At 42.1% G+C, this 21,833-nt stretch overlaps 1 non-coding gene and 1 pseudogene across 1 annotated transcript; both read left to right on the forward strand.

Annotated features, from left to right (window-relative positions):
* The first annotated feature begins 16,059 nt into the window (after positions 1-16,059).
* Positions 16,060-16,517, forward strand: LOC142443351 (small EDRK-rich factor 1 pseudogene; annotated as a pseudogene).
* Positions 16,518-21,400: 4,883 nt separating this feature from the next.
* LOC142443784 (U1 spliceosomal RNA) lies at positions 21,401-21,563 on the forward strand. The gene has a single exon (XR_012783536.1). It is a non-coding gene; the product is annotated as a U1 spliceosomal RNA (small nuclear RNA).
* Positions 21,564-21,833: the final 270 nt, after the last annotated feature.

Genomic DNA, 21,833 nt, shown 5'->3' on the forward strand with positions numbered 1-21,833 from the left:
TAGTTGATTTTGTCACATCTCCCCTACCAGCTGAGTGAAATTATAGGAGACATGTGTAAGTGGATATGTCTGTACCAGTATGACCAGCTGTGAGCTCACTTGGTGAGATACTCCCACAATTAGCCATTAGGATTCCAGAATGCACTTGATTGAGATGAACAGCTCAGCTATCACTACCTGTGATGCTCTAGAGCAGCGGTTCTCAACCTGTGGGTCACGACCCCTTTGGGGTTTGAAAAACCCTTTCACAGGGGTCACCTGATTCATAAATGTAGCAAAATTACAGTTATGAAGTAGCAATGAAAATAATTTTATGTTTTGGAGGTCACCACAACACGAGGAACTGCTCTAGAGTTATTGAAGCTTCAGATTATTTAGACCTGATATAGCCCAGAAATACATTCATGAATGTGAAATATATACACATACAAGTGTTCTGTAGAGTTGAAGGCTGAATCCATCTCCCCTGTCACAGAATCAAGCAAGGATATTGCCATATAGGTTGCATCTAAACCACTGACAACAAAGTGAACTCATGAAGGGGTGACTGTGGAGCTTCATTTTCCTATTGACAGTATCCCTGGGTAAGACAGCACATGGGATGGAGAGAACACTGTGGCAGCTCCAGAGCCCTCACCTTCTGGTTTATGGCCTCACGGATGTGCATGCGCAGATGCAGTTAGTGCAGTCTGCCACGAAGGTGAAAAAGCTGGGAGATTGGTGCAGGTGTCCTGCAGGACTTCTGGAAACACCTTCACCAGCTACAATTTGAATAGGGTTTGACAAGCACCAGGAAAAGGCCTTCTGTGGATGGGCTGGATCAACACCCACGCTGGGAAATCAGCCTGTGTCCAGGGCTTCACACGGGGCTATGCCTTCTCCTTGGATCCCTCAGTCAGCGCAGCATATCTACAGATGGTCAGCCAGAAGTCTGAGGACACTGCACCTAATCCTGTGTGAGACACACGCTGCAAAACTCACATCCCAAGAGCGGCAGGAAACCTGGGGGAATGGCAGCTGTGCTCACTGCGGCAGGGACTCTGAATATTTCTCTGAATCCTTCATTTACAAGGAATGCACTACGAGATGAAAAACAAAGAAAATTACTTTCTGAAATTAGCATAACTTCCTGTGAAATGAGGAGGAGGATAAAAATTACTTTGGTATGTAGCCTTTGTTCACCTCTCTGTGTAAATACTGCCATTACAGCACTAAGAACAATGCAGACTCTGTGAAGGGTTGATTCAACATCTCCAGAGACAATGACAAGAACACAGTTTATCTTCAAATGGACGGTTAAAAAATGGAAGACAAGACCCTCTGTTACTCTGTGAGAATGTGAGAGGAAATCAGTGTGATCCCAGACAAACGCCCTGCTGGGAGAGAGCTGGGCAGCAGGGGGCGCCCAGGACCCACACATCACAGGACAAACTCAGGGGCAGGTGCAGAGGGACAGTTTCAGGGCTGGTTTCCTGTTGTGGACTGTGGATGCTTCTCCATCTCACGTTTCCCCCAAGGGTTTTCTCTATGTTTATGACATAGGAATACAATGTTAATGTATAAGAAATATTTAAAATCAGACCTATTGCATGTAGGATGTATAATAATTGAATTGAAATCTCAATAAAAAAAGTGGGAGGAAGGAGCAAATAAAAAAGACAATTTTTATTTGTTAGTATTATATGTTACTTATTGGTGTGCTAAGCTTGGCAGCAATTGCCTTGTTCAATTAATGCTTGATAATAGTTGCATTGATTGGATTTCCTTGGAGGCAGATATAATCCTATCACAGACAGTATTGTATTTCATGATGGGTTTAGCAAGATCCTTTCTGACTGTGATTTTCCCAACATAGTAAATCCTATGGTTTTCTGATCACATTGGCCCATACCAGTCAGTCCATTTATGCTCACTAATGCCTAGGTTAGTAATCAATATTCATGCACCCCATTTAATTCTTGACCACTTCCAATTTCCCTAAATTCATAGTGTGCTACTTACAAGTTCTGGTTTTAGAAGACTTTTGTAGCTGTTTTGCTTTACATTAAGTCATGCCCCATCAGCAAAGGAAGATCCTGACAGTTCCACTCCCAGAGGCTTTACCCAAATCACATCCTCATGGCCGACTCCTCTCCAAGAAACCAGCTCCTCTTCAGTCACATTTTAGGACCCTCGAACACGAGGGGCCCATCCTCTGGCAGTAGCTTCAACAATTTCCTACTTCCTTGGCTTAAGCTTTCAATATCCGAGAATACTTCAAAGTTACGCATAAGGTTTTAGCAGCATCTTCCTCTGAAGAGGGGAGAGGGGTCCTTCTGCATTGTCTGTTCTTAGTCTGGAAGCTTTGCTGAAATCTGCTCCCTTTGGGTGACCCTGCTGGCATTAGATATAACACTGATATATCTTCCAGCATCTCGACAAAACACAAGCCATGACAGTATCATGAACTAACAGACAGATGGTGAGAATATAAGAGCATTTCTTTAAAATATATTAAGCAAGTTCTGGCTAATATTTTAGATGCAACAAATAAGTAACAGCATAGCGCAACCAAATAGTGGAATATTTAAGTTCAACATTTTCTATTATCAACTTAACATTGAAATAGAAGATCCATAAGACATCAAGAATCAAATAAGCAAACAAATAAACGAGTCTAGCAAACTAGAATTAATAACCAATATATAACATACTCCACCAAGAACCAAACATATTTGCGCCCTTTAAGCTGGGGTTTATTTCAGAAATAAAGTTAAGCATGAAATAGGTGGAAATATAAACAGAAATATAGATAGATAGATAGAGATGACAGATACAAGATATCAAGAGTATAGACAGAAAATAGATGATCGCTAAATCGATAGTTGAGTAGATTTGTAAACCAATTAATAGATTTATGATAGACAGATATACAGCAGAGATTGGAAAATATATAGATGGATGAGAGAGAGAAAAAGAACCTTGTTCAATAGACTCCAGTGTCATTGTGCATTCAGGTTAAGGGTTTGGGTTGAGTCCATGCAGATGGTGTTCAGACAATACTCTTGTCTGTCCTGAGATAAACTGGAGACTAAATGCATGAACTACGTGGGGTGTTTCATCAGGAGTAAGGTGTTGTACATGGATGTTATGAAACAATGACTTACTCCTCAATAGATTAACTCAAGTACCTGAGTCCCCACAACAGTAATATAGCACTTATTTGATGCGTGTGGTGATGCAGATAAAAGTAGGTCAGGGAAGCTATGTGAAACCAGATTGTAAGCACCACGAAGGGAAGGTTGGGATCTATGGCACAGGGTCTCAGGCCAAATAGGGACATGACCCTCATTCAAGACTCAGTGCATGGGGAGCAAGATACAGGTTTTCCAGCCAAATTTTGGGGACTTCCCTACCCAATTTTCCCCTGTGTCATGGTTTCTAGTCCTTGTCCTGCCTCTGAGAACCAAGAGTTAGATGTTTTTAGCATAACTGTCAGCCCCAGAGAACAGAGGGAGGGGAACGAGCGTGGACATAGGGCATCTTCTCTGGGTCCTGGCTTGTTGCTTGGGAGACGCCGAGTGCACACACCACAACCCGAGGTGCTCTCTGCCCACCAGAGGAGACCTGAGGGGAAAGTGTTCTAATGTTATTTTCTCTTTACTGTTCCTTGTGGATTGCGTGAAGGTATACCAAGAAGATTAGTGTTCATTCAACAAGTCATACACTTTTGTTTCATTTCATTGACTCCAATACACAAACTCCTGTTACAATTACCTTTTCTTGTCAAACATTCTGAATTTTTACCTGGATAAATGTTGCCCTTTTAATCACAGACGTTTGATCATTCTAAGGTAATTGTATCTCCCCAGGACTATTGATCCCTGGTAGGCTTGTCAATTATTTGGCTGGGAGTTTTTCCAAGGGGTGAGTCCAGTCCCAGACCTGAAGGGACGCTGACAGACATAGTCTGAGGACTTCCACATGTCTACCCAACCAGGAAGCCTGATCTTTTTATTTTTCCTTTCTGTGTGTGTGTGTGTGTGTGTGGGTGTATTGTTTCACTTTTTATCCCACTCTCCCCAAGACCTTCTAATGCTATCTTTTCCAAAGAAGTGGGTACTGATAGCAAGGCACCATCTATTGCTTCTGGTCTTAGAGTTCAGGAGACTCATATCCATGATTCTTTACAGCATTGGACAAATGGTTTCCATGTGTCTTCAATATTCATCACTCTGGAAAGGGAGAGACAATTAGCTGCACTTCATGTGGTTTAAAGTCCCCAGTCACTACTCTCAAAACCCAGATGTAGAACATTGTCTTTTGGGGCTGTTATATCAGCGGTTCTTGAGGTCCCCTGAACCCCAAGGCCTCCTCCTAATAAAGAGAAAAGTTAACCCATTGATTGTTTTCTTTCATTCAGATCAGAGTAGATCAGAGAAAAGTTTAGGACAGATTATAAAACTGAAGAAGGTGAAATATTCTCCATGTTGGACTTTTAACTTCTCTTCTGAACAGAGCTACACTGTCAGAGAGACAGTGACAAGGGCCAGGTTGACCATGAGTATTCAAAGTGACACACTCATCTTTGGCTCTAATCTGCACAGATTTGTCTGACACTCTGAATAAAGCTGACATTCCCTGAGATTTGTTTTCTCTCCTCAGGCAGCAGGAAGCACAGAGCATACTAGGCGCTGGAAGACACCTGAGAGGTCTATTCAGAAGGGGCCATTCAGGCTATCAGATTCTCCAAAGTCTTCACTAAGAATACAGGGTCACTTTTTATGCTGGACATCATTCCCCACAGACAGTAAGGAGGCACGTGAGGGCCCAGGCTCCTTGGGCTACAGATTAACACTGGGTTTGAAACCACTCCCCCCCAGGTGTGGACTGAGAGATGCACTGAGTAGAGAGCCACAGTGCAAAACTCTCTGTGGGGGAGGTGCTAGTGCCAGTCTTTTCTCTCTCTGTCTCTCTCTGTGCACGTGTGTGTGTGTGTGTGTGTGTGTGTGTGTGTGTGTGTGTGGGTTGTGGGATATTATTAGGATCCAGTTCTTCCCTCTCTGCAGTCCGAAGACCCAAACCTCCCCCTGCCTTGGGTTTCCAGGGTTATAAGTCTGGAGGAGTCTGACAAGGAGGGCAGGACAGAAATATGCAAAGTGGAAGACATCCATTTTAGACCCACAGGCTACCTCCACAGGGGAAGTTCCATCATCACCCATCTGGGAACCACAGCGTGATTCCTTTCCATCCTCCTTCTAACATGGGGTCTTCCACCCAAGCTCTCCTCATTACTCTGCTCCCAGGTCAGGATCGCCACAGGGATTGAGATGAATGGAGGGTGTGTGTGTGTGTGTGTGTGTGTGTGTGTGTGTGTGTGTGTGTAGAGGGAATCTCTGAATCCTATCTCCACAGGTGTGTGTGCTCAGGTACAGCTGGTGCAGAGGTGAAGAGACCTGGGGAGTCTTTGAGGATCTCCTGTAAGACATCTGGGTACAGCTTTACTGGAAACTGGATCGGCTGGATTAGGGAGACACCTGGAAAGGGCTTGGAATGGATAGAAATGATTTATCCTAGTGCCTCTGAAACCAGGTACAACCCATCCTTCCAAAGAAAAGTCACCATCTCCACAGACAACTCCATCAGCACCATATCCCTGCAGTGGAGCAGCCTGAAGGACTCAGACACGGCCATGTATTACTGTGAAAGAGACTCAGTGAGAGAAACCCCTTCCTGAGAGGGACAGAAACCCTCAGCTTGATGCAGCTGCACAGCAGGAGTCTCAGAGGCATCTCTCAGTTCAGCACCAGAAGACAAAAAAAGGCTGCTGTCTCCTAGAAAGTGAGAACAAGACCACAGGCCAATGACATGACAGGGAAACATCTCCCACGTGGGGGCACTGATGCCTCTTACTGGATCGGGGTTCTCTGGAGTGGCTCACTATGTGACTTCTGAATAACCGCAGGGCTATAGAGCAGATGAGGTCAAGTTTCTTCATGAAATTCTCAGAGTTCAGCCCTTGCTGCCCTTGAGGAATGAGCAGGTGTATTGCTGTAATAGGAAGAAATTCCTAACTTCAAATTTCCTGGCCTTTTTTCTCACCAAGGTCATTCCAATTATTACTAGAACTTCTTCCTGACAAGTAGCTGAGGTAGCTTATTGCCAACTTGGCTGATAAACACATATGGGGTTAATTGAAGGGCGGAGGGATAAATGGTTCAGTGAGCCTCGCCTTTCTAGTTCTTGGGTCTCTTGCCTTGTGATGATCGAACCAGGGTGCAGCTGCCTTAGCAGTTCCCTGCTTCAGCTTGCAAGGCTGACTTCCTGCAAGACATCCCCAAGGAGAAGCCACATGGACCTACCCTGATGCAGCTCTGGGTGCTAGAGCACCCATGTGGAGACCCCTATGAGCGCTGAGTTGCTTACACATTCACTGACGCAGCTTTCCTCCTGTAGTCAGCATATTGTGTCTGTTTTGTGAGATGGAGGAGGACTTCATGGATTGGTTTTTGGACATATGGGTTAATGTTGGTCTTGTGGGCTTGAGCAGTACTGGGTTGGGATGTTTTCTTGATGTACACTTACCCTTTATATAAAACTCTCTTATACATTAATATCTATAGACTTGTTTCTCTAAAGTACCCAAACTAACATAGTAACATAATAAAGTACCCAAACTAACATGGTCATTTTTGCATTCTAATTGGATTCAGTTGCCTGCATTGAACTTGAGTCAATAAACAGCTTTGTAGAAACTTTAAGGTGGACTGGTGGTGTTTGCAATTAGCAAACTACTAATGGACCCCAGACCTTATTCCAGCCAGTTATACTCATGGGGAAATACTTCATATAGTTTCTGGTTAAAAGTGGTTTCCCCAGGAGGAGACTGGACCCTGCTGAGCCAGGATGGACTTGGTTCAGAAGTGTCTACATCCTTCCTCTCCCTTTTTCTCCTGAAGATACTGGTGCTACCATGAGGTCAGTGTCAGGGAAGGGTATTTTGGATTGATTAGATTCAGGCAGCACCCAGGGAGAGGCCATGGTGTACAGAGACCTCCTACTATAAGTCACTGTAATAGTGACCTTGACCCTTCAAGGAAACAGTTCTCCCTAACCCCGACCTCTGTGAGCACTGAGGACACATCTGTTACTACTGTGCAGGTGGACACAGAGAGGGCAGTGAGTGTGGCCCACCCATAAACTATACTACAGGACAGCTCTGGAACCGGACTGCACGGACCATTCATACCAGCAGGTGGCGCTCAGAAAAAAACAAGCCCAGGATCCAGGAGCAGGTACAGAGCTGAATACAGGTGGGGCTTTCTGCAGTGTCCTGAGTTGGTTTTGTTCCCACAGCTCTCAAACTGGTTCAGTGGAAACTCTGTTTTACAATCGTAGGGAGTGTACTAGTGTCTCCTTGATGGTAACAAAGAAACTCTCACTGTCATGTAGTTGATTACAATCCAAAGTGACCCTATCGGACAGGTTTAAACTACCCCTGTAAAAGGTATTTGCATAGAAGTGTTTAGTCTTGGAAAATTCTCTCATGTGATCTGCAATTTTATTTTTTAGTTTCATCTTAGTTATTGAAAGTATAGAAAATATGAGTGATTTATATAAATAAACCTGGAGTTCTCATGAAATCAACAGCATGATAGCCAGTGAAATAGGCTCCATGGGACAGAAATACAAAGAGGGGTGATGATGTTGAAAGCTAAGTATACCAAATAAAATTATTTTAAAAAAGAAAGAAAGAAAGTTAAGTATTGGGCTTCTAACGACAAGGTCACTTGATTTAAACCCAACATCCTCCCCTCAGGGACTGTACTATCAACTCTTAAATTCCAACAAAGGGCAGGAAGACAGTAAAAGCACTACAAGTTGGTGCCCTTTGAAAGGGAAAACTTGCCACAAAAGTAAAATGCAAATATTACCCACAAAATAAGTGATTGAAAAATGGTAAACTTATTCCATGTCAGTGGTGGAAAATTTGTGGGCTGAGGGTTTAGGGGCGTCAGGCAGCCCCACTAGGTCCCTGCTGTCATCAGATTCATTGTATGTTTATTCACTGCACAGGGTGGTGTCTATTAACAATATTTTATCCTTCACTGCCTAAAAATTGAATGACTTTCTAAATTATTAGTATTATGAGGAAGGTAAAACCAATTTATTTGGTTTTATGTTGACATTTACTTAGAGAACTGTTACTCTTTTTCATAAAGTGAACTTTTGCATAAATGCTGTTTCTGAAAGTTACTGCAACTTGATATCACAATTACAAAGTCTTTAAGAATAGAAATATGTTTTGTTGAATATCTTGGGACTAGAATTTAAAATTCAAGGCCATCTCTAAGGGAAGGCTTTTTGGCTGTTAAAAATTCATTTGATTAATGATAATCTTTTCAATTAATAGTTTATAAAGTATAAAATTAGGAAAGTTTATCAAGACCTTATTCCTATTAAGAAAAAAACATACACAAAAGTGCTTAGATGTTAAAACAAAATACAAAGACAAAATAGTCTATAATAAAATAATGGACTTTATATTTGTGTTTTTTTGTATATCTTTATGAGTATGAGATTTCAGATAAAACCATAAAATAATTATTCATTAATAAAAAATAAGTTCAATAGCATTTGGGCTTTTTGCAATTATAAATGGTATGGAAAGCTAGATATTTTAATAAACTATGTGTAACCTTGAAAAGAATGGGAATTCCAGAACACTTCATTGTGCTCATGAGGAACTTGTACATGGATCATGTAGGGGTGTGAACAGAACAAGGGTTTAAAATCAGGAAAGGTGTGTGTCAGGGTTGTAACCCCTTTTCATACTTGTCCAAGCTGTATGATGAGCAAATAATCAGAAGAGTTGGCATATATGAGGAAAAATATGGCATCAGGACTGAAGAAAGGCTTATTAACAACCTGTGATATGAAGATAATACATTCTTGCTTGCTGAAAGTGAGGACTTGAACCACTTGCTGATGATGATCAAGGATTGCAGAAGTCATGATGTATTAGCATTCAATGTAAAGAAGACCAAATGATGCGGGCATATTCTAATTCTGTAGTTGTTTATGATAACTGTTTATTTTGAACTGACTTTGGAAAGTCAGCATACTTCATGAAGACTCCAGACACCCACCTCCTCCCAATTCCCCTCACAACAAACTGCCAGGAAGAGCATTCACTCTCTCTCCCAATAGTTCAAGTCAAAGCAAAGCAAAAGAAGGCTTACATGACTCAGTGTTCATAAGTGGCCTTGATTTTGCCTTGTCTGTTTGAGCCAACTGTAGTAAAGTTCAAAGTATTGGAATTTTCTTTAAAGTTTCAGGATCCTTCTGCATTTAAACTCTGAAAATTGTCATTCTTTGTGGAACTTTGTGAATCCTTACAATTATTATTGTGCATACTTAGATTGTTTTGTTCCTTCAATAAACCCTTTAATTTTTAACTGAAGCTCTTGTTTGGCTTTGGAAGGAAGAACAGAAAAGTAAATAATATGTAAATTTCTTGACCATTGATGTCTACCAATCACTATCAAGTTCCTAAAAAGGAAGAAAACAAACAATAAATAACAATAAATTGACCATTTTGAGCAAAATGTAGTGAACATCAAGGGATTCAAAAAGTTACCTTCAATAACTAATTTTTGTGACAAGATTATATTTGTTTGAATATAATAGCGAAGGAGAATCTGACTACAGTGTAAGAACAATTATGAACATTCTGTTTGAGGCCATGCCCTAACCTGCTTAACATTATGTAACAATGTAAATTCCACAGCTTGTCCAAAGAACCTTCCCTTAGGATACGAGATGAGGCCACAGGATGTTAGAATACCCCATTTATTGTTTGTAATTATTCTGCATTTTCTTTCCCAGTATCCTGTCTCTCTTGAGCCCTTTCCTCATAGGAAAATAACACATTATACCAAATGACTAGCAAATGTGGGGAAGAAAGTGGATGGTGCCCAGCTATCAAAAGGTATAGTGTCTACATGGAAGAAGCACACCAGCCAGTGCCATCATGAGTTCTCGAAGCGATCAGGAATAAGGCATCAGAACAACAACAAAAAATCTTACCATAGTGAAAGAAAACAGCTTCCCATCGCTATGGAGCTGGTACTCAAGCTCCGGAAGAATACCCACAAATCAGTTATCCTGCATCTGAGCTCAATCACAATGAGGGCACAGCTGTCCACTCATGTGAGAGAGAATCTGAGAGAGAACTGAGTGCCATCCCAGACACAAATATCACTGCAATCATGGCATTGATCTACGGTGATAACGTGGGGTGTGGAAAGCACAGGGGCGACTATATTTCTGGGGCCTGGGCAATGTGGGAGGCCTGGGAGCAAGCAGCTTCCTGTTAGCATCTAGGGTTTGCATTCCCTCCAAAATATTTCCTCCCAGAATGCCGTCTTCTTAAATGTATATTCCAAAACCCCACAGATATTATAATGTTCATCCAATTGCAGATTTTATGCATACAAAAATTGTATGTGTTCATGCACACCTGCTTTATATACAAATGCTAATTTTAATCAATGATAGCTATGGCATATATTCAATGCTTTGTATACCCTGGATGGCTGTATTGGACTGAAAAAACAATGAACGCACAACTCAACTGAAGAGAACTTAACGATGAATTCATAGGCACAGACATCTGTATAATGTAGAAATATGACTCTGAAATTAAGTACCTCAGTGTCCATCTAATGGAACTACAAAAGATGAGCATGCCATATCACAGGCTAGCAGGGCAGGCGTGGGTGGGTAGGAACTAATACATATAAAAACTCACAAATGAAACAGAAGGCGCACAGTAAATAAACCAATTAAATGAAAAAAAAGAAGACACATTAAAGTGATAAAGACCCGGATTTCCTGCTCATGACAAAAAGAACGAGGTCTGGAATCTCCCAGATCAGAAACCAGAGAAGAGACACCATTCCACAGGTTTTATGGACATGTTTTATGAACAGCTTCATATACACAGTTTAAAAATATCACTGAATAGGGGAAATTCCTTGAAAGGCGAAAAAGAATCTAATAATGTCCCCACACAAGAAACACATAATAGAGCTGCTCACTGTCATCATGCGTATCCAGCGGTTGAGGGGCACGAGAGGGGATGCATTGTGACCTCTCAGATGGCAAAGTCTGTTGTGTCTGCCACATACAGCTTTTAACTTAAAAGTTACTTTCTTTAAAAATTAATAATGTGTAACAATTAAAGCAATACTTGGTACAGAGCCTGTTTAAGAGCTCTGTTTTCCTGTGAGAATGCTTGTGTTTCTCTGAGTCTGAGGGAGAACAGTTTCTCTACTCATCCGCTTGTAAATATCAGGGAAGATGCAAATGCAGCTCTCTGCCTGCTGGGAAACCAGCCACAGCCCCTGATGTGGGAGATCGCAGAGGACAGTCCAGTCTCCGGGTCTTGCTGTTACCATTTCATGCCAGGAGCTAGTCCAGAGGACACACAATAAATTTTGCAGCAACTTTGGCTTTCATTTTGGCGATTTTACGTGGTAATTGTCGTGTGCCCTGCTGTGTGTGTGTGTGTGTGTAATGGTCAGTGATTTAGTTCGTATGTGTGCCATCTAATCACGGTGCCTAGTTGTTCAGTGTGAGGTGCAGCTGATGAAGTCTGGGGTGATGTGAGAAAGCCGGGGATGTGTGGGTGTCTCTGAAACTGTCCTGTGCAGCATCTGGATTCAACTTCAATAGCCATGACATGGATTGGGTCCGCCAGGCTCAAGAAAAGGGCCTGCAGTGTGCCTCAGGTATTAATACAGATGGTGGTATATACTACACTGACTCCGTGAAGGGCTGATTCACCATCTCCAGAGACAACTCCAAGAATGCAACCTATCTTCAAATGGACAGCCTGAAAGCTGATGACATAGCCATGTAATACTGTGCAAGAGACACAGTGAGGGGAAGTCAGTGAGAGCCGAGGAACAAACCATCCTGCAGGGAGGAGACTGCTCTCCAGTAGGTGGTCAGACCCAGGAGCAGGTGCAGCTGGAGCTTCAAGGCTGGTTTCCTGTGTTGCTCTGTGGAGTCTTCTAAATCTCACAGTTTCTCTAGGGAATCTTGCTCTAACTAAAAAATAATAACTTTGTGTATACTCCTGATATCTGTGAATTCAATAATCATATTGTAACAGGAGACTATAGTCTGTCCTACAACAACAAGCAGTCTGTCCCTTAAGGACAGGAAATGACTCTGTCAGGGGTCCCTGCATCAGAGTTCTCATGATGCTCAGCTAAATACTTTCCAATCAGACTCAGGAGAAATCTGGGCTGGGGTAAAGGTAACTATTAAGTGTTACCTTCTTGGTTGAAAATTTAACAGTATTTTCTTCCATCACTTTGGGAGGTTTCCTGACAATCATTTATTCAAAATATAGAAACTTCTTACATACACACAATAGAATAGTATACATGTGTAAAACATACTAGAGAGACTACGAAGCACATTATGACATAGGCATGAGTGAAACTAGACAGATGCACACACACAATAATAACATGCACACACACATGCACACACACAATAATAACACTGAAGCAAAAATAAAACAGAAAACACCTGCAGTGGAGGCTTCACTCAAATTTGGACACTTCATCAGCTAGCAGGAATTGGGAAATAGGAAATAGCTTCTGACATTCAGCAGCGTCCCAGGGTTACTTCAATTTCATAGAGTCTCCTGTGATGGTGTTCTCAAAGGAACCAAACTACTCTGGTGAACTTAAATCTGAAAGTCCCCGGTATGGGAGGCACAGGTGATTGCTATTCCAAAGTCATGGGCTTCAGAGTATGATCGAATTATTTCAAGTGGTAAAACCAAGATCAGAGGACGGAATGGTATTACAGGTTCAATTCAGAGCTATCATTGTTGGAAGTTCTCTCTGTTCTGGATGCCAAAGACTTCTGGCCTCTAGTGATGTGCTGTTGTTTTCCTTTCTCTCTTGGCATTGGTCTGACAAGGGGAAAAAAACAATGCACCCTCAGGTGGATTCCAGGGTTCTTATATTTGATGACTGTAAGTTTTGTCTGGAGCTTTGCTAAAGCGAGAGGTGATTAACAGATCTTCTGACTTCATCATTCTTAGGGAAACATTGTGAATCTAGGTCTGAGGTGTGGCCTTAAAAACATCCATCTTTCTCCCTCAGGGGCAATATGGGCCCTGGAGAAATTCCTGCTCTCCTTCCATGATAGACCTTCTTCTGTTTTTACCTCGTCCTTTCCCCCTCCGTTGCTGTAGATTACCACATGAGACCATAACTTGCTGTTTGGAGCCTTTAGCTTGTACATCTTGGTATTTGTATCTTATGGATGAGAGGGGCTACATTCTGGGTAAATAAGTCATAAGGTATTCTCTGTTTCTATTGGTCTCTGTGTGACTTAACCACTACAGTTAACTGGGATAATAAGAAATCATATTTTCCCACATATTCAGTTGCCAGCTACTTCCTCCAGGACACTCATATCTGCCCTCAGCTATTTTTATAGTAAATTACACACACAATGGCACATTATTCTGCTGATGAAAACCAGACTAGTCCAGCGCCTTAACTCTAGGAGGAAGGACACACCCCATAGGATGTCCAGGTCTCACCATTCACTGGAAAGGTATGATTATACATAAGTCACAGTGGAATTTTTGCTGGCCTGAGATTCTCTTGTTGCAATATTAAAGAAGGAAAAGAAAATGTGTTGAACCAGAGAGTGAAACCATGTGTGATGATTTTCCTGATCAGAATGTTTATGTGTTTGCATGCCTTCAATACACTTTGTGGGTTCTGGGAGACTTGAGGCAGACTAGGGCACCTCTGAGGTTCTCCTGTCCAACCAGTGGACCCATCCCCAGCAGTGATGGCATCAGCCAATTCCATGAAGGGCCTGAAGTGAGTAATAGTTATTCCATATCCTACCTACACACTGTGAATACCAGATTGAAAGTCTCCAGAGATAAAGCCAAGAACATTCTGCATCTTCAAATGGACAGCCTCAGCACTGATAACACAACCTTCTATTTCAATAATGAAGACACAGAAAAGGGTATCTGTAAGAGTCTGTACACAAACAACCCTTTAGGGAGGGATTGCATCGAGGATTGCTCAGGACTCTCAGCCACAGGTCTCAGTTCTGGCAGACAGTGTGGAGCTGAGTTCAGAGCTGGCTTCCTGTCAGTGTCTGGGTTCCTCTCCATCTTACAATTTCCCTTGGAGCTTCTCTCAATGGGAGGGTTTGTATCAACCGCTGAATTATAATCTTTTCACTGTACGGGGAGAAAACAGGCTCCCATTTCCAAAGTGAAGAAGGACACATATGGAGTCAGATACACACAGAGGGGACAAGGCAAAGATGAGGGATTCCTCATCCATGATGCAAATCTGTGCCCAGTAAGGGCCTTGGGAGGAGAGGGTGGCTGGGATTTCCATAAAGTTAGCTCAGTCCAGCATGAACCAGCAAGCACACCACAGTGTCCTCAAGCCATAGTTGTGCATCGGAGCTGTCCTGTGTATCTCAAAAGCCGGCTTCTCTTAATCCCCTTGACATCCTCAGACACTGGCTGGAAATTAGGACAACAGGTGATGGGTTTCAGAGGACACATTTGAGGGCCTGGAGCACTGTGCTACCTTGTGTAGGGTAAGGAGAGGTACTTCTCTTGAGCAAACCTCTTGTCCACTGTTTGCCTTGTGTTTTGATTGCCAATTGTCCCCATCCCTCACAAAGATTTTAAAATGCACACGTGTCAGAATGTATAGGTGCATATTAATTTAAATAGTTGTATTCAATTATTTAATTTGAATCCAAATGTAATTAATTAATTAATACAATTTAAATTTCACCTTATTTCTATTTCAGCTTACAGGAGACACCTGTGCACCATGCTGGGAGGAAGCTGAGTCGAAAGGAGATACCAAGGTGCTGGAACAAGTGCTTGACCCTCAGCCTTAGATGCATTCCAGGCTTCTAGCCAGGGGCAGCTTGCCAGATCTATGTAAGTACCTTCTTGGAAGAAGGGTCACCATCCATCCATGAAGATTTTCAAACAGGCACGACATGGGTTCTGGGATGAAACCTTCTCCCTGCTATACCCAGGTCTTAACATAAAAAAAAAACAAAAAACAAAAAAACAGCTAGCTGTAATTTTAAGCTACAAAGTTTTATACTGTAAAGATTTATTGTACTGCAAAGTTTTACTGTACAACAGTCCACACCTGGAGAAAATGCATTTTTATTTTCCTTGGAGCCATACATGCTATCATTTCCACTTTTCAGAATGTTGGGATTAGTTAGTGGCCAGAACATGTGAATCTAGAGATCAACGTGTTGCTTCTTCAGAGTGCAGTGAGAATTTGTGAGCTCAGTCAGCATATGGGTAGCATAGTTAATGTGAAAGTTATGTGCACAGGGATAATGTCAACAGATTTCCACTTAAGAAGGGCCATTCTAACCCCTGTCATGGGATTAGCTTAGACAATCATGGCATTCACATTCAGAGATGGAGGTGACCTGGACTAGTGTGCAGCTACATCACAGTGTGATCCTTGAATTGTCCTGCCAACCACCAGCAACAAGATATTATGAGGTGAGTGTGTGCTGGAATGACCACGTTCACGTAATGCCATACCAGTCTGTATGTGGAAACTGAACGACTCCAGAGATCTTCAACTGAAAATAGCATCATATCATTTGCTTGAAATCATGAATTCTAGTGAACTCATTAGTATGGTTTTGCAGCATTTCCTTTATTTCCTCAGCAAATTCTGGCTCAGTAAAGCCCTAGTGACCATCACCTTGTGTTTGGATTTCCACATTGGTAAAATAAATACTAATTTAGAGATATACAGACAGTTTAATCATTCAGTTAATGAGTGGTGTCAACTGTAAGACTGGAGTAAATGCTTGTCATGGTGGATATAAATGAGAAAGAAATCTTAACGGGAATTGAACATTAAAAATGCATGTTTAAAGACAGTGTTGGCAGAGGCGTTGCCCTGCGGAGGGCCGGCGCGCTGCCTTCCCGACCGGCTGGTGGTGACGGCGGCCATGCGTGCGAGGGAACCGTTGCTTCTCCGAGTCGCTCTGTCCCTGTGGTCGGCATGGCCAGTGGAAATCAAAGAGAACTTGCCCGCCAGAAAAACATGAAGAAAACCCAGGAGATTAGCAAGGGAAAAAGAAAAGAGGATAGCTTGACTGCTTCTCAGAGGAAGCAGAGGGATTCTGAGATCATGCAACAAAAGCAGAAGGCAGCTAACGAGAAGAAGTCTATGCAGACGAGAGGAAAATGATGACTGGCTGGTTTGGAATCCCTGGTGCTCCTGCCAACGAGTGTATCATATGCTGAGATCAAGATTTTGTAGTGTGAACCATCACTACATATGTTATAACTGATCCTTATAAAACGGTCTATTTTAAACTTTACCTTTCAACCTGATTTAGTGTGATGTTTTAGAACCATTCTTCCAAAAATAAAACACTAACCATGCATGTAAAAAAAAATAAATAAAGACAGTGTTACTGATTTCATGGTCAATAATATGCAAATGATTCCAAAATCAGACAATTTGCGAGTTTGGGTAATAAATCCAAGGTTGTGATCCCTGCAGTTATCAAGGGGTCATACCTAAAGCACAAATAGAGAGGTAAATTTTGGTTGTAAATGCTCAAATTTCACGTGAGCCAGAGTCCCCTGGGTAAAGAAGGGTTAAAATGGTCTGTAATCCTTCCTAGATTTTAAGGACCTGAATGGACCACATTGGATCCAGAGTACCTTTGTGTCTCTAACCAGTGTATTTTGGTTCAGTATCTGAAACACTGTTTTTGGATCATATTCTTACTCTGTCCTGTTTATTAAACAACTCTTTCCCACTCCCTGCTCTGCTGTATCTATACACGTGAAATCATGACACCTGACTGGTTTGCACTCTTCTGAACATTCTCTGCCAAACAAAGGGGTCTCTCTTCAGAATCGTGCATTTCTTAGAGGCCACAGAGTTAAAACCTTGTCTTGGCTTGGGACCAACTTTTCTAGTTGGCAACTTCTTACCTGAAACACGATGGCACTTGAATCAATTAACTTACACTGAGGTTTTCCTTAGCCATCAGGCACTGGGATGCAGTGATGGTGTTGCTCATAAGAGCAGTGGGGTTTGTGAATCATGGCGAAGATGGGAAAGACCTGGCTGATGAACATTAGTAGGAGGCCAATGCCTACTGCAGACACCCTGCCAGAGGCCTCAAGGCATCTGTGCCTTAATAAAATACTGGGACAGAAGGGAAGGACAGCCTCTGGCCCTAGCTTACTGCTGCCTGACCTTAGGGATATGGTCTGGTGAACACCCACCACCATGTGAGCCATTTCCTCAAGCATTCATGAGTTTCTGTTGGACATTGCAACAATTCACAGAGCCCAGAAACATGAGGAAATATACTCAAGGGAGGATGGGGTGGAAAAGGGCACTGAATGGCATCATGGAAGAGGTGGATATTTGAGGCATCATCAATCCCCAACTCCTTGGGACCAGCCTCATATTAATTCTTCTAAAACATATATCTACCACATATGAAAATGACCAAGGACTTTGAGGAGGTTGATTAAGTGGCATCAGTGTATAAAAAAAGCAATGTGTTTGGAGAGTGTGAGGTAATGGAGACACTGTGGGGTGAACCTAATGGTTTCAAGGAACTCTATACTGTCCTGTCTCTGATGCACAGGATATACGGGACCTTCAGTCAGGGCAGGGCAATGAAGGGCTGGAGGGAAAGAATACTGAGCTCAGAAATGCTGGACTGTCCTTTGACCATTCACAGGTAACTCTTAGGAAAAGTGCTTTCTCATTGCAGACTAACACACCGATGAGTTCAAAATAAGAATTAGCCTACAATGGCCTTAGAAGAAACAAAAGAAACACTGTTTATAAGCACAGGCCTCCTTCCTATGCAAATCATTCTTCAGGCACTAGGTTAAAATCCCGGTCTTGAGCATTGAAGACTATCAGTTCTCTTCTGACAGGGCTGTGGGTCCCTTGGGAAAGCACAGCTGTGGTCTAAAGATGCTACTGATATGTGTTCTCCTGTGCCTGGTGGCAGTTCCCCAAGGTGAGGATCTCAGATATCAGTGTGGAATCTGGGGATGGTTGTGACTGTGGGTGACTGACAGAGACCAATTATCTTTATTTACAGCCGTCCTGTCCCAGGTGCAGCTTCAGGAATCAGGCCCAGGATTGATGAAGCCCTCTCAGAAACTGTCCCTCATCTGCACTGTCTCTGGTTTCTCCATCACAAGCAGTAGTTACAGCTGGAACTGGATCCACCAGACCTCCGGGAGGAGGCTGCAGTGGATAGGCAGGATAAGGTATGATGGTCATACAACTTATAACCCGTCCTTCCAAAGTCGACTCTCCATCACCAGAGACACATCGAAGAATCAGTTCTTCCTGCAGCTGAGCTCCTTGACTGCTGAGGACACGGCCATGTATTACTGTGCAAGGAGCACAGTGAGGGGAAGTCAGTGTGAGCCCAGACACAAACCTCCCCTGCAGGGAAGTCATTGGGCACCAGGGGGCGCGCAGGACCCACAGAGAACACGGATGAATGACAGAATGTCCTGTTGGGATTAAGGTTTCCTCTGTTAGCTCTCAGCATCCCAAGGTACAATTTGGTCTTTTCTTTTTTTTCCTGTCTAAATTTTTTCCTTCTCAATGCAGGCTTGAAAAGAACAACCAACATTCTATGTTTGAAGTAGCATGTACAAATCACCATGACCCTTTACTATCTTCTTTATTACATATTTTTTCTTTCTTGACCAACAGAGCACCATGAACATTCTCATCCTACTTGTCACTGGAAAACTGTGGACATTGAAAGAAAAATAGGCATGTCCATGTCCATACTCATGGATGTAGTCCGTGGTTTTAAATATCCTGAGCTCAGGCGGTGCATTGATCTCACAGTGCAGGGTCAGGTCCTCTGAGCTGCCTCCCTGCATCGCTCCTTGACTCTGAGGAGTGAGTGACTGATGAGCTCTGTGTCAGAAAATAACTGCTGTGACTTCTCGTGCTGACGTTGTGCCATGCCCGTAATCATGCGGCCCGTTTTCTCCTTTTATAAAGAAATAAGTGTTCTGGGCATCGGGAGAGCCCTGACTTGTGAGACAAGGTCAAATGGAATGGCCTGGAGTGACTGGAGGACTTCTTTCTGAGATCATTCATTGAAGGAAACACTCATTGGAAAGACAACTTTGATCCCTCGAAAATGGCACGTGTGTTACAATAGCAGGACATTTCAAATGAGTGTCTCAGAATGCTGGTTAGAAGTGGAGATGACGACACTTCTCACCTGGTTTGAGCATGTCATCAGGAAGACAAGTCCCTAGGGAAGAAGTTCCCGTTGCACTGGAGTGCCAGCAACAAGAGGAGCACCCTCAATCAGGTGAGTAGTCAGTGGTGCTAAAACGGTCTCACACATGGGAGAAGTGTGAGGATGGTGCAGGGCCTGGGGATTATTGTTATTGTTCTGTTTTATACAGAGTCGCTATGAGTAAGCACTGACTCAACAGCACCTACCAACATCTCTAATGCAGTGAGGGGCAGAAATCGGAAAGTCTTTTTGGTGAGTAGATGTAATTGCCTTAGTTAACAATATACTATCTTACAACATATTATTTTTATTTTATTAAGAAGTGTCAAAATGATTTAAAATTCAAAAAAATGATTTAAAATTCAATAAATCTGCCATTTCTAATTATTATAAAACCTATAGGGACAACGCAAAGCCAAGGACAAGTGTAAGAAATAAATCAAAAAGACTATGATTAAATAAGGAGCCATAGTGACACAGTGGATTTCAGGTTGGGTTGCTAACTGCAGGCGCAGCAGGTAGTAAAGCCCACAGGGTCCGTTGTGCTCTACCCTGCAGGACTGTGATGCCGTAGAATCGACTCAATGGCAGTAAGATGGAGGTTTGGCATAAACAACGGTAAATCATCAATGATTCCCTTATTGAATCCAATAAAAATTCCTATGCAACAACAAAAAAACAAATTATTTGCATTGGAGGATGTACACCTAAAACCCTTATGATTCTGAGATACTATTGTATTCTCAAATGAAATAAGTAAAGAGTGGACACAGTTAGTACTATGCTGTGATCACTGAATCCAAAGGTTATAAGCATATTGTTTTTCTAAAGATTAGGGTGAAAGTATGTCCAAATTCTTCAACTTTTAGTTTTAGTTATAACTTTTAGTTACAATTCAATCCATTATCAATCAACTAGGTAACAGAAATTTTCAGAAACCGTCAGAATTATCTTAAAATATATTTGTGATCATTGTAGATGAAAAATAAACAATAAATATAGTTAATGTATATTCTTGATTATATTCTGAAGTACAATGCTGTGTTGTGGCCTTCCAACAACTATAAATGCAGTGAGTAACATATTAGATATGATGTGTCTTTTTTGCCTTCACTTCTCAATTGCCTGTTTAATTGTGCTGTTTTGTTTTGGGTTTTTTGGCATTCATTTCAAACAGTGTGTGATGGTATCTTATTGCTTAACCTTACATCTAATGACAAGCAATGCTGAAGTTCTTATCCCGTGCTTCCCCCCATATGTCTGACTGTTCTGGTGATACGTCTTGTCTGTTTTTGTTTGTTTGCTTTTTAGCAATGTTCCTTATTGGTTATATATGTTGTTTATATATTTTCCGAGAATGTTTCTTAAGAAAGTCAGATTACATGTGTTTTTGTATTCCTTTCAGGATCAGGCTTTGAAATCAAGTCCTGTTCCAATATTTTATGTCTTCCTAATTATAGATTTCCTTCTTTATCCAAGTTTTGGTTGCCACCTTCAGGGTTGATGCTTCTCTCTGTGTGCCTGAGATAATAGATCACAGGAAAAACTAAGAAGAGCTTCCACCCCGTGGGACATAAGCTCTAGAACAGATTGAGTAAGAGATTGAGGGTAATACTGGGGGATTTAATGGGTGGGCATCTGGAGGATCCTTGAGGAAAAGCAGGGGATGGCAGGGTTCATACTCCATGCCGCTGTCTCTCAACATCAATGAGGATTCACCTATGGAAGTGGACAGAGACATCCTTCCTGAGCAGACAGCCCCCAGCACTCCTCTCAGACACCACACCCAGGACTCTGCCCAGCAGGACAGTGAGGGTTTGCATCTCTGGGCTCCAGCTGCTTCATAGAAATCAGAGAGCTGCCACTAGCCTTTTAGCAGGCCACTTCCTAGTGTGCGTCTGATGGAACAGAGTGTTTTGGAGACTGCAGTTGGATTTCATCCATTCATGACTCCAGAAACTAAATAAAAGCAAATCACACTTTAAAATAAAAGCTACATAGTTATCAATAACAAGAAAATGTGTAAGACTATATACAATCTGGCAGGGGAGATACCATGATCATGAAGGTGGTTTTCCCAAGCCGAGGCTCACCCATTGCACTCCGGGTGTGCTGACCCCTGCGATTTCCCCAAATGTGGGAAACTCGACTGCATAATTTGTGGTAGTGGGGGACTGCGTTTGCGCTATCCCCTAAAAAAAAACAAAAAAAAGACTATATACAAATAAAATCATAACAACTCATGTGATATGATTAAAGCTTACCTTAGTGATTTTAAGTGAGACAAGAACAGCTTTTAGCAATAATTCACACCAGCTTTCAATATATTAAAGAAATAATTGATAATATATCTGAGGAAAGAGAGAGAAAATAAAATTGTCACACCTCGTGGTATATGATTAAAGTTTACCTTTGTGATTTTCATGACACCTGAGCTGCTTTTAGCATAAATACAAGTCAAGTTT

Source organism: Tenrec ecaudatus, chromosome 3, assembly GCF_050624435.1.
Source record: "Tenrec ecaudatus isolate mTenEca1 chromosome 3, mTenEca1.hap1, whole genome shotgun sequence".
Taxonomy (NCBI): Eukaryota; Metazoa; Chordata; class Mammalia; order Afrosoricida; family Tenrecidae; genus Tenrec; species Tenrec ecaudatus.